Below are 13640 nucleotides of genomic sequence, written 5' to 3' on the forward strand. Positions count from 1 at the left end.
TTCTATTTATCAGTTCTTTTTCTGGATGCAGATAGCGTCTTTATATGTGCTTTATAGTTAATTTGGATATTTGTAATAGTCAAAATGACTTATTCATTCTTGAAACAATATTGCTGTTACTGTATACAGTGTTCTCTTGATTGTGCTCATCTCACTCTTCATTATTTTGTGCAAGTCTATCCATGTTTTTCCCTAAGGTCGTTAGGCTTATCATTTCTTACAGTGCAGTAGTTTCTATCACAACCACTTAGCACAACTTGTGCAGCTATTCCCCAATTGATGAGCATCCCTGCAATTTTCAGTTCTTTGTCACCACAAAGAGAGCTGCTATAAACATTTAAAAATATAGATTTGTCCATTTCTTCTAGTCCTGTCTCCTGGGATCTAGCAGAAAATCCTAATCCCTTTTCCAAGTGACATCATTAGATATTTAAAGACAGGCATCATGTTTCCCCTCCCCCTCCTCAAAAAATAAAATCTATTCTCTTCCTAAGTATCCCCATGTCCTTCACCTGATCCTCATATGTCCTGATTTTGAGAACCTTCACCATCCCAGTTGCTTTCTCTGGCTTTTCTCTAGCTCATAAATGTCCAACATTCCTCTCCAGTCTGTACTCTTGACTCTCTCAACTTTGTCTTTCTCTGCCATGCCAGGTGGAGGTACCTTCCCCCCAACCCTGACTTTACAGTTTCCTTTTATGTGTTGTCTTCTCTTACTAGACTGTCTTTTTGCTTGTGTTTGTATTCCCAGAACTTAGCACAGTGCCTGGCACATGGTAAGCCTCAATCCCTGCTTGTTGAATTCCTAAAATATGGCACCCAGAATTGAACATAGTGCTCCAAGAATTGGAGTAAGTTGGAGTACGGTCAATCACCTTGTCCCTGGAAAGTATGCCCCCTCTGAGGGCAGCCAAAGGTCTCTTCCTCTAGAAAACTGGCAAGGATGGGCAATGTTCCATACTGTTTAGGAAATAAAGCCTCATCCATATTCTATGACATTATCCTTGAAATAAAAGGAGGAGAATGGGGGCTTCTGACCTTTTCATTGACAGATGCATCTGAGATCTCTGTGCAGCATTGGACACTGCTAAATGTCCTACCCTCTTGGATATTCTGTTCTCTTTGTCTTTTATAACACTGTTTTCTCCTGGTTCCCCTCCTACTGGCATAGCCTCTCTTACCTATTGTCCTCTGTTGGATCATCATTCATATCCCCTGGGGCCCATCACAGTGATGATGTGAAAGTAGAGAAAGGGAGACAGAAAAGAGATATTTTGGTGGAAATGATAAAATTTGATTACTAATTGAATTGAAAAGATTTAATGATAATACCAAGAATGTGAATCTGTCTTGGTGACTGAAAGGATGGTGGCAGAAGAGGAATGAGGAAGTCATGAAGGAAACAAGCTTAAGTGCCTACGAGGTGTTAAGCAATTTACAAATAGTGTCTTATCTGATCACTCACAAAACCCCAGAAACTTGGGCCAACAAATATTAAGGCACTTGCTGGGTGACAGGGTCACACATGTTGAATTTAAGATGCCTATGGGACATCCAGTCTGAAATATCCAATTGGCATGTGGTTATGTGGGACTGGAATTCAGGAGAAAGATTAGCATTATCCATGTGTACATCAGAGAGTCATCTACATAGAGATGACAGTGTGGAGCCATGGAGAGAGGAAGTCTATGATGCCAGCAACTCTGATGACAGACCAAGAATTCCTTCTTTCCCCATCTCCTCTCTGTCCTGAGAGGAAGCCAAATGGCCCTGAGGGCTGTTTGCTGGCTTGAACATCTTTATTTCCTTCTGGGCTAGAGAAGCTTAGTCTGTCTTGTTAAATATTCGCCATGATGAAAAAAAATTGGTCAACATAACTTGAGCATTCCCTGTTTGAAGACAGGAGCCTGGCTACAGGATCAACAGAAGCTGATCTGGAGGCTTGTAGCAAACTTAGAACAGATGGGAATAGGGGAAAACCCAGTACTGGATTGTGCAAAATTGGCAACAAATTCAAAATTCAGATACCTCTAGAAGTGAAATCATGGGTCCGTAAGAACAGCAGGCTTCAAGGGAAGAAAGTAAATACAGTCCTTTCTTTCTGCTTTTTCATTGGCAGTGATACATTTGACACACTAGGTTCTGAAAAGCAAGTCATACTCCACAGAGGGATGGGAAAAGTTACTTGACAGGGGGAAACCAAGTTCTTGAGAAGGAACAATTTGGAAGTGTGCCCTAAAGATTACTAAGTTGTGCATACTCTTTGACCCACTGATACCACTCCTAGGTCTATACAACATATGGGGCAAAGAAGGAGGAATGTGGAACCCTATGTGGACAAAAATATTTATGGAAGCTCTTTTTTAAGTGTCAAAGAAATGGAAAATAAAAAGGAGTCTAAAAATTGGGCAATGGCCGAACAAATTATGATATATGAATGTAATGGAAACTATTGTTCCACCAGAAATAATGATGGAACTGTTTCAGGGAAAACAAGGAAGACTTGTATGAACTGATACAAAGTAAAGAGAATAGAACCGGGGGAACAATTTAACAACAAAATTGTAAAGACAAACACTAGATTACTTTGGTCATTTACTACTATGTATTGTGCACCTAATCTATTCCACTGATCCACCACTCTTCTTCTTAGCCAGTACCAGATTGTTTTGATGATTACTTCTTTATAGTATAGTTTGAGATCAGGTGTTGTTAGGCTATCTTCCTTCATATTTTTTTTTCCACTGATTCCCTTGATAGTCTTGACCTTTTGTTCTTCCAAACGAATTTTGTTGTTATTTTTTTCTAGCTCTACAAAATAATTCTTTGGTTGATTGGTATGGCACTGAATAAATTAATTTGTCTAGAATTGTCATATTTATTATATTGGCTCGGCCTACCCATGAAAAATGAATATGTTTCTGGTTGTTCAGATCTATCTTTGTGTGAAAAATATTTTGTAATTGTGCCCATATAGTCCTTGAGTTTCTCTTGGCAGGTAAACTCTCAAGTATTTTATACTGTCTGCAATTATTTTAAATTGAATTTCTCTTTTTTCTCTTGCTACAGGGATTTGTTGATAAAATATAGAAATGTTGATGATTTATGTGAGTTTATTTTATATCCTGTAACTTTGCTAGAGTTATTAATTGTTTCAACTGGTTTTTTAGTTGACTCTCTAGGGTTCTCTAAGTATACCATTGTATCATCTGCAAAGAGTGATAGTTTTGTTTCCTTGTCACCTATTTTTATTCCTTCAGTGTCTTTTTCTTGTCTTATTGCTATAGCTAGCATTTCTAGCACAATATTGAATACTAGTGGTGACAATGGACATCCTTGTTTCCCTCATCCTATTGGGAACGCTTCAAGTTACTTCATTGCAGGTAGCACTTGCTCTTGGTTTCAGACAGATACTACTTATCATTTTAAGAAAGACTCCACTATTCCTATGCTTTCTAGTGTTTTTAATAGCAATAAGTGTATTTTGTCAAAGGCTTTTTCTGCATCTATTGAGATAATCATATGATGTCTATTGGTTTATTATTGATATGGTCTATTATGCTGATAGTTTTTCTAGTACTGAACCAGACCTGTATTCCTGGTAGAAATCCCACGTGGTCATACTATAGGATATTTGTGATATATTGCTGTAACCTTCTTGTAAGCATTTTATTCAAAATCCTTCCATTAAGAAAATTGGTCTATATAGTTTTTGTTCTCTGTTTTTGCTCTCCCAGGTTTAGGAATCAAAGCCATGTTTATTTCATAAAAGGAATTTAGTACAATTCCTTCTTTATCTATTTTAAAAAATGGTTTGTTGGGATTAATTGTTCCTTAAATGTTTGATAGAATTCACTTGTAAATCCATCTGGTCCTAAGGAATTTTTGGGGGGCAGAGTTCATTGATGGCTTGTTCAATTTCTTTTTTCTAAGATTAGGTTACTTAAGTATTCTACTTTCTCTTCTGTTAATCTGGGAAGTTTATATTTTTGTAAATATTCATCTATTTTAATTAGGTTATCAGTTTTACTGGCATATAGTTGGGAAAATAACTCCTAATAATTACTTTAATTTCATCTTCATTGGTGGTGCATTCATTTTTTCATTTTTGAGATTGATAATTTTGTTTTTTCCTATTTTTTAAAAGCAAATTAACCAATGGTTTATGTATTTTATTGTGTTCCCCCCCCATAAAACCAACTCCTTGGTTTATTAATTAAATGGATTTTCAGAATTTCCATTTTGGTATTTGATTGGGGATTTTTAATTTATTCTTTTTCTAGTTTTTTTTTAAAGTTGCATGCCAAATTCACTGATCTGTTCTTTCTCTCTCTCTCTTTTTTATTATGTATGTGTTCAGAGATATATATTTTTCTCTAAGTATTTCCTTGGCTGTATCCCACAAATTGTGGTATGTTGTCTCATTGTCATTCTTCTTTATGAAGTTATTGATTGTCTTTATGATTTGTTCACTAATTGTTTAGGATTATTTAGTTTCCAATTTTTAATCTATGCTTCCATTGCCTTTTATTAAATGTAATTTTTGTTGTATTAAGGTCTGAAAAGGATGCATTTAATATTTCTGCTTTTCTCCATGTTTGTGAGATTTTTATGCCCTAATTCATGGTCAATTGTTGTGAAAGTACCATGTACAACTGAGAAAAGGTATATTCCTTTTTATTTCCATTTATTTTTTCCAGAGGCCTATCATACATAACTTTTCTGATTCTATTCATATGCTTAACTTCTTTTTTTTACTTATTTTTTAATACATTTATCTGCCTCTGAGAGGGAAAAGTTGAGGTTCTCCACTAATATAGTTTTACTCTCTATTTCCCCCTGTAATTCATTTAACTTTTCTTTAAGAATTTGGATGCTATGCCATTTGGAGCATATGCTTAGTATTACTATTACTTCATTTTGTCTATTGTCTTTTAGCAAGGTGTAATTTCCCTGCTTATCTCTTCTAATTAGGTCTGGTTTTGCTTTTGTTTTGTCTGATATCATGATTGCTACCTCTGCCTTTCTTTCTTTTTTGAGATCAGGTATTGTTAGGCTGCCTTTGTTCATATTTCTTCTTTTCCTTTCCTTTCCTTTCCTTTCCTTTCCTTTCCTTTCCTTTCCTTTCCTTTCCTTTCCTTTCCTTTCCTTTCCTTTCCTTTCCTTTCCTTTCCTTTCCTTTCCTTTCCTTTCCTTTCCTTTCCTTTCCTTTCCTTTCCTTTCCTTTCCTTTCCTTTCCTTTCCTTTCCTTCCTTCCTTCCTTCCTTTCATCAAATGAAGCATAATGGATTCAGTCCCTTATTTTAACTCTTTGTTTCAACTGTTTGTTGTAAACAATATATTGTTAGATTTTGGTTTCTAATCCATTCTACTATCTGTTTCTGTTTTATGAGTGAGTTCATCTCGTTCATCTTCACAATTATGACTACTAACTGTGCTTTTCCTTCCATATTCTTCTGTCTCTCTCTCTCTCTCTCTCTCTCTCTCTCTCTCTCTCTCTCTCTTTCTCTCGCTCTCTCTCTCCCCCTCCTTCCCCTATCCCTCCTCTAAAATTTGTTCTTCCTCCTTTAATCTGCCCTCCATTATATTGCTTCCATTTCTCTTATCTGGCTACTTCACTCTTACTTCACCATTTGGTAAGGTTGGTTTCTATTACCAATGTGTGTGTGTGTGTGTGTGTGTGTGTGTGTGTGTGTATCCCCCTCTTTGAACCAATTTAGATATGTGAGGTTCAAGTGTTGCCTCCCCCACCCCCAACATTTTCCCCTTTACTGTAAAAGCTATTCCTTGCAGCCTTTTTATATGAGATTATTTCCCCCACTCTTCCTCTCTCCTCTCATTATATTCCTCTTTCTAATCTATCCATTTTTACAACATCCCATTGTAATCAACTCACTCCTACATTCTTTTTCTGTGCAGAATCCTTCTAACTGCCCTAATAATGATAAAGTTCTTAGAAGTTACATGTATCACCTTCCCATATAGAAATGTAAACACTTTAAGCTTACTCAGTCCCTTATGATTTTTCTTTCTTATTTACTCCTTTCATGCTTCCCTTGAGTCTTGTATTTGAAAGTCACCTTTTCTATTTAGCTCTGGTTTTTTCATCAGGAATGCTTGAAAGTCCTCTATTTCATTTCTATGCGTTTTCCCCCTGAAGGATTATACTCAGTCTTTCTGGGTAGGTTACTTCTTGTAATCCCAGCTCTTTTGCCTTCTGGAATATCACATTCCAAACCTTATGCTCCTTTAATGTGGAAGCTGCTGATTCTTGTGTGATCATGACTGTGGCTCTACGGTATTTGAATGGTTTTTTTTCTAAATGCTTGAAGTATTTTCTCTTTGATCTGAGAGCTCTGGAATTTGGCTATAATATTCCTAAGAGTTTGGGTAGCAATCAGTGTATTCTTTCAATTTCTATTTTGCTCTCTAGTTTTAGAATTTGTTATTGTTGCTCAGTTATTCAGTCATGTCCAACTCTTTGTGACTCCATGGATCATAGCACGTCAGACTATCTTCTACTATCTCTCAAAGTTTGTTCATACTCATGTTTCCATGACACTATTTATCCATCTCACCCTCTGCTGTCACCTTTTCTTTTTGCCTTCAACACCAGTCTTCCAATGAGTCTTGTCTTCTCATTATGCGGTCAAAGTATTTAAGCTTCGGTTTCAGTATTTGACCTTCCAGTAAACGGCCTGAATTAATTAAGTATTGACTGACTTGACTTCCCTGCCATCCAAGGAATTTTCAAAAGTCTCCTCCAGCATCACAGTTCAAAAGTATTAATTCTGTGTACTCAGCTTTCTTTATAATCCATACACCATACTGGCAAAACCATAGCTTTGACTATATGGCCTTTTGTCGGCAAGGTGATGTCTCTGCTTTTTGGTATGCTGTTCAGTTTCCATAGCTTTCCTTCCAAGGAGCAAGTGTCTTATAATTTTATGGCTGCAGTTGCCATTTGCAGTGATTTTTGAGGTCAAGGATGTAGTATCTGACACTGCTCCCATTTCTTCTCCTTCTCTTTGCTAGGAAGTGACAGAACCAGTTTCCGAGATCTTAGTTTTTTTGAAGTTAAGCTTCAAGCCAGCCTTTTCACTGTCATCAAGAGGCTTCTTAATTCCTCTTCATTTTCTGCCACCAGAGGGGTATCATCTGCATATTTGAGATTGTTGATACTTCTCTTGGCAGCCTTAATTTCAGCTTTTTATTCTTGCAGCCTGGGATTTCCTATAATGTCCTCTGCATATAAGTTAAATAAATAAGGTGACAATATACAGTCTTGTTGTACAGCTTTTCTAATCTTAAACCAATCGTGTTTGCTTCTGTTGCTTCTTGGCCCTCATACAGGTTCCTCAAAAGTCAAGTAAGATAATCTGGCACTCCCATCTCTCTGAAGACTTGACACATTTTGTTGTGATCCATAAGTCAAAGGCTTGAGTGTAGTCAATGAAGCAGAAGTAAATGTTTTTCTGGAGCTTCCTTGCTTTCTCCATAACCCAGCAAAAGTTAGCAATTTGGTCTCTAGTTCCTCTGCCTCTTGAAAACTAGCGTGCTGTCCTGGTAGCTCTCAGTTCACATGTTGCTGAAGCCTAGCTTGCACAATATTAAGAATAGCCTTGTTGGAGTGTGAAATGAATGCAGTTGTTCAGTAATTTGGACATTTCCTTGGCGTTGTCCTTCTTTAGGATTGGGACGTAAACTGATTTTTTTCCAATCCAGTGTTAATTGTTGAGTTTTCCAAATTTGCTGTCATATTTTAAAACACTTTCACAACATCATCTTTTGGGTTTTAAATAACTCAGCTAGAATTCCACCATTGTGGTTGTTTGTGATGTTAAGATTTTTCTTGTAAAGTTCTTTTGTTTTCTTGCCACCTCTTCTTAGTCCCTTCTGCTTCTGTTAAATCTCCACTATTTTTGTCTTTTATCATGGCCATTTTTTTGTCTGAAACTTTTCCTTGATTTTCTAAAACGACAAAGCAGATACATGGAAGAAAACAACAGAATGGGAAAAACGAGTGATCTCTTCAAGGAAATTAGAGATATCAAGGGAAAATCTTGTGCAAAAATTGGCATGATAAAAGTTCTAGAATAGTGGGGCAATCTTCCTTGATATATTTTTTTGAAATATGATGTCTAGGCTCTTTCTTTGATCATGGCTTTGAGGTAGTCCAATAATTCTTAAATTCTTTCTCCTTGATCTATTTTTCAGGTCAATTGTTTTCTCCAATGACATATTTTGCACTTTCTTCTATTTTTTATTCTTTTGACTTTGATTGTTTCTTGATGTGTCATGGAGTTATTAGCTCCCACTTGCCCAATTCTAATTTTTAAAGAATTATTTTCTTCAGTGAGGTTTTAGACCACTTTTTCCATTTGATCAAGTTTGCTTTTTAAGTGAAATTTTGTACCTCTTTTTTAATTTGGCCAGTTCTGTTTTTTGAGGTGTTATTTTCTTCAGTATTTTTTGTGTCTCTTTTACCAAGTTGTTAATTATCCTTTCAAAATTTTCTTTTTTTGCTCTCATTTCTTTACCTAATTTTTCCTCTACCATTCTGATTCCGAAAATATTTTTTTTTAGCTTTCCAGGAATTCTTATTGGATTCGTGTCCAATTCATATTTCATTTTCTTTGAGGCTTTGTTCATAGCTATTTTAACTTCATTGTCTGCTTCTGAGTTTGGGGCTTGCCACTGTCACTATAGTCTAGTTCTTTTGTTTTTCTCATCTTCCCACCCTACTTCTTGATTTTGAATTTTATGTTAAAGTTGATCTCTGTTCCTTGCACTGGAGAATTGGAGGTAAGGTGGAGGGATATTGTCTCAAACTTCAGGCTTTTTCTAACTGCTGTTTTCAGAGCTAGTTCTGGTGGTCTGGAAGTTTTCAGTGCTTCTAAGGTGATACGATCTGGGGAGAGGTATAGTCATTGCTTTCCTGGTCTTCACTCTTGTTCTTACCTAGGAAGGGCTCCAGCTTCCTTAGGATTGCAGTTGATACTGCTCCTCAGGGCCCCTCCTCCCTTGATATTGGAAGTGATAGTGGTCCTCAGTATCTCTAAACCCTTGTGACCAAAAGTGTTAACTGCTTCCTCCTGAGTGAAGGTACTTCTCTCTGCCCTTGAACTATGACTCAGAAGTAGATATAGGCAATTGAGTTACCAAATGGCATTTGTCCCTGTGCCCATTGCTAGCACACCAAGTCCTCTAATCCTTTTCTGACCAATTGCCAGGTTCTTTCACCATCTGTGGCTTGAGAGCTCTTGAAGCTGCTGCAGCTTCTTTTTAAAAAAATTTTTATTTTTAGTTGTCAACATTCACTTTTATAAGATTTTGAATTCTAAGTGTCTCCCCCCAGCCAAGATGGCATGCAATCTGATATAGGCTATACATGTGTAATCATATTAAACATATTTCCAAATTAGTCATGTTGTGAAAGAAGAATCAGAACAAAATTCATGAGAAAGGAAAAACAAAAGATAAAAAAGAGAAAATGGTCTGTTTCGATCTGCATTCGAACTCCATAGTTCTTTCTCTGCAAGTGGACAGCATTTTCCATCATGAGCCTTTTGGAATTGTCTTAGATCATTTCATTGCTGAAAAGAGCTAAGTCTATCAAAGCATAATGTTGCTGTTACTGTGTATAATGTTCTCCTGGTTCTGCCCACTTCACTCAGTATCAGTTCATATGAATCTTTCCAGGTTTTTCTGAAGTCTGCCTGCTCATCATTTCTTATGGAACAAAAGTATTCTATTACATTCATATACCACAACTTGTTCAGCTATTGCCCCATTGATCAGCATCCCTTCAGTTTCATATTCTTTGCCACTACAAAAAGAGTTATTATAAATATTTTTTGTGTATGTGGTTCCTTTTCACTTTTTATGATCTGTCTGGGATACAGACCTAAAAGTGGTATTGCTGGATCAAAGGCTATGCACATTTTTAAAGCCCTTTGAGCATAGTTCCAAACTGCTCTCCAGAATGATTGGATTAATTCACAACTCTACCAATAATGCATTAGTGTTCTAATTTTCCCATATCTTCTCCAGCATTCATCACTTTCTTATTTCGTCATGTTAGCTAATCTGATAGGTGTGATATGGTACCTCAGAGTTATTTTAATTTGCATTTCTCTAATCAATAGTGATTTAGGCTGCGGCTGCATCTGTTACCATTACTTAGTCCCACCACTGGTGTTTCATCTACATGGGCTCCTGTCTAGCCTCCACCCCATGTCACAGATCTCTCTTTCCGATCTCCTCAGTTGTCTTGACCTGTAAGAATGTCTCACTCTGACCTTTTGTTGGCTCTGCCACTCCAGAATTCAACTTGAGGTTTTATTTTAAAGTTATTTAGAGGGGAGTGTTAGGAGAGCTCAGCTTAGTGCTTCCTCTCTGCTGCCATCTTGGCTCCACCCCTGGAAATCTCTGCCATTTTTCCAACAACTCTCTTGCTGCCACATTTGGGTCCTCTGTCTGAAACTATAATCAAATCAATACCGTGATTGCTATTATAAAGGGTACAATAATCTATTCTCTTATGGCTTCACACAATATCTCTGTAATTTTCCATACTAACAGTGCTCTGAGTACTAAGTCCCTATATTTATTGTCTCCTTCACTATAATGTAAGTTCATCGAGGACAGAGTTCACCTTCTCTTCTGTTTTTGTTTCCCTTCATGCTTAGCATGATCTTGACACTTAATAAACATGTGATAAATGCTTTGGGATTAATTCATTGAGGCCTTTGCACTGGCCATCTGTCATGCCTGGAATGCACTCACCTCTGCCTCATGTATAGTTTACTTCCTTAAAGACCACCTTGCAAATGAAGCCTTTCTTGATCAATCCACCCAGACGTTAGTGTCTCCCCCTCCTAAATACCTTGTATTTATGTATGTATGCATGCATGTATGTATGTATGTAGGAGGGTTGATTTGCTTGCTTTTTTTTTTAAAGGAAACTTATTTTTCTGCAGGTAGGAAGAGAAGGTTCTCAAAGCCCAGCTGCATAAATTTCTGGGAACTATACTCTGAAACAGACAATACTATTTCTTCCAATCCTAGGAAAGACAAAGAGATTATTGTGGAAGATGTACACAGAGATACAGAGATGGAAGAGTGGCTCATATGTTTCAAGAGCAAGGAATGGAGGAGACAGACAGACAGACATTGAGGAGATATAGTGAAGAAGGACCACTGCCATGACTGATGTTGAGTGCAGCTGGGCATCTCGTAGTGGTTGGTGCCTTTGTCCACAGAGGCACAGCTTTGGTGTGTGTCTTATCGGTACTGAACTTTAACCTGACCGAGAATTCCTGTGCATGTTGTAGTGTCTTTCCTTCCCTTTCTCCTCTTTCTTTCTGTCTCATATGATGGATATTCAATTCAAAGATTTTCCTTTCTTTAAAGTTATTTACTTGTGGTTTTGGCTATTGCTTTAAAGCTGGCTTACTCTCCATATAAAATTATGATTGGTCACAACTGCTTTTACTTATATATTTTATTATTTGTGAACAGCAGAGCTGCAAATGAGAGGAATAGTGGTTGGAGTTGGTATGTATAGAAATTCAGAACTACTTGCCTTCCATTTTAAAACACCAGAATTCTATCTTGACTGGGAGATTCAAGAAAATGAGAGAGAAACTTATTTGATGTTGACTTTTAAAATTTATTTTTTAAAATCAAATGAAGATCTACTTTCTCCCTGTTTTGAGAGAAATAGCTCCTTTCTGAGTTCATGTCATAGGAAACTGCCACCAAAATATATTTACCACTCTGCAGAAATTATAGAGGCAAAAAGAAGCCTAGGTTTTATTCTGATTAAGCATATGTTCAAGCTTCAGAGCAAAAAAAAAATAAACCTGAATGATTATAAGGATTCTAACACAGTCTCTTATAGACAAAATTACATTAGAATGATGGAGAAATAATTCTTTTACATATTGCAATCTTGTACATTCCTCTTAGGCCATAAAAGTTAATGAGATTCATAATCCCATGCTTTCTTCAATGTCGTAAAAGTTGAACAAATTTAGTTAAATAGTCATAATCTCACACATAAACAAATCTAGTTAAACAGTTAAACTAAGTCTAGTCTAGTTAAACTAAGTCAGGTTGCAAGTTAAACTACATCTAGACGGCTCACAAATAGGCTGATAGAAGGGGAACATTTACATGTCACCAAGGAGTCAGGGACAGTTGAGCTTCTTCCTCTGGCTTCCTAGCTAAGGAATGTTTAAGGCATTAAGTAAAGTTTTTCATCCTATGGAACAGGTTTTGGTCAGGTGAGGTTACTATTAACAGAAGACAGGCTTCCAGTTAACCAGCAGTTGCAGAAGGAATTGCTCTGAACCCAAAATAATAAACATTAGTAAACAAAAATAAAAAATTTAAAAATTCTCATTACACCTCACAATCCCTCCCTGCAAAGAGAATGCAAGAACAACAAAATTCCCCGTACAACCATGTAGAGTGAGGCAAAACAAATTTCTGCCTTGGTCAGGTTGGAAAAGAAATATTAATCTATGTTTTGTATCAAGAGGTGAGCAGTCTCTTTTATCCTGGTTAATCATGAGTCCTCTGAAACTGTGGTTGGTCATTGTGTTGATCAGAGTTCCTAAGACTTCCAAAGTGGATTGTTCAGTATTGTTGTCATTGGATAAATTGTTCTCCTGGTTCTGCTCTTTTCATCTTGCATCTGTTTGTTCAAATCTATCCATATTTCTCTGAAACCATACCCTTCATCATTTCTTATAGCCCAATAGTATTCTATCACCTTTGTTAAGCCACTCTGCAAATGCTGGGCATCCCCTCAGTTTCCAATTCTTTGCTACCACAAACAGAGCTGCTATAAATATTTTTGTATATATGGGTCTTTCCTCACTTTCTTTGGGGTATAGACCTCATAATGGTTTGATATTGAATTTTAAAATATATTATATAAATGTACCCAAATTGGTTAGAAATGGGAATTCTTTTCACTGCCCTTAAGCTAAAGTAAATTAAAGGCTACTACTGGTAGGAGAGGGTTCCATTTTAGTCTTGTTTCTTTCCTCATTGCTCCCCTTTTCTCCCTCCCCTCTCCCTGCCACATGCACAAAGCTTTGTGTAGGGGTGGAGTCAAAGTTGGTAACTAGAGATTAGAGACTCCCCAGTGGGAAGAGAAATAAAACATCTGTACTGTCTGGCAACATTCAGATTCCAAAGGTAAGGGCCACAGGAGGGAGTGAGCACCACTTCCTTCTTTCATATTTTCCTTAACTCTCCAAACTTAAACAGTGGAAAGATTACAGGTGTATGCTTACATCTATACATACATTCCTTCTTCCCCTCCCCCAACTGTAAGATCTTTTAGACCAACAACTGGTTCATGGTTTATCTTTGTAATCCTTATGCTTGGCACCATGCCTTGTATGTAACAGGAGTTCAGGACGTGATGATTTTGTTTATTGTTTCTAGAATGGAAGTCTGGAGTAATTCATTCATCAATTACTTCATAATTACCTATTGTTTTTGGAATATATTGGTTGGGCCTGGGGAGATACAGATTTTAGATAAAAAGGTCCCTGTCCTAAAGGAGCTCAGGATTTAGTAGGGAGATAAGAGACCACAGAGACTTCTATTCTACTCTCCAT

This window comes from Trichosurus vulpecula, chromosome 6, assembly GCF_011100635.1.
Source record: "Trichosurus vulpecula isolate mTriVul1 chromosome 6, mTriVul1.pri, whole genome shotgun sequence".
In the NCBI taxonomy this organism is placed as follows: Eukaryota; Metazoa; Chordata; class Mammalia; order Diprotodontia; family Phalangeridae; genus Trichosurus; species Trichosurus vulpecula.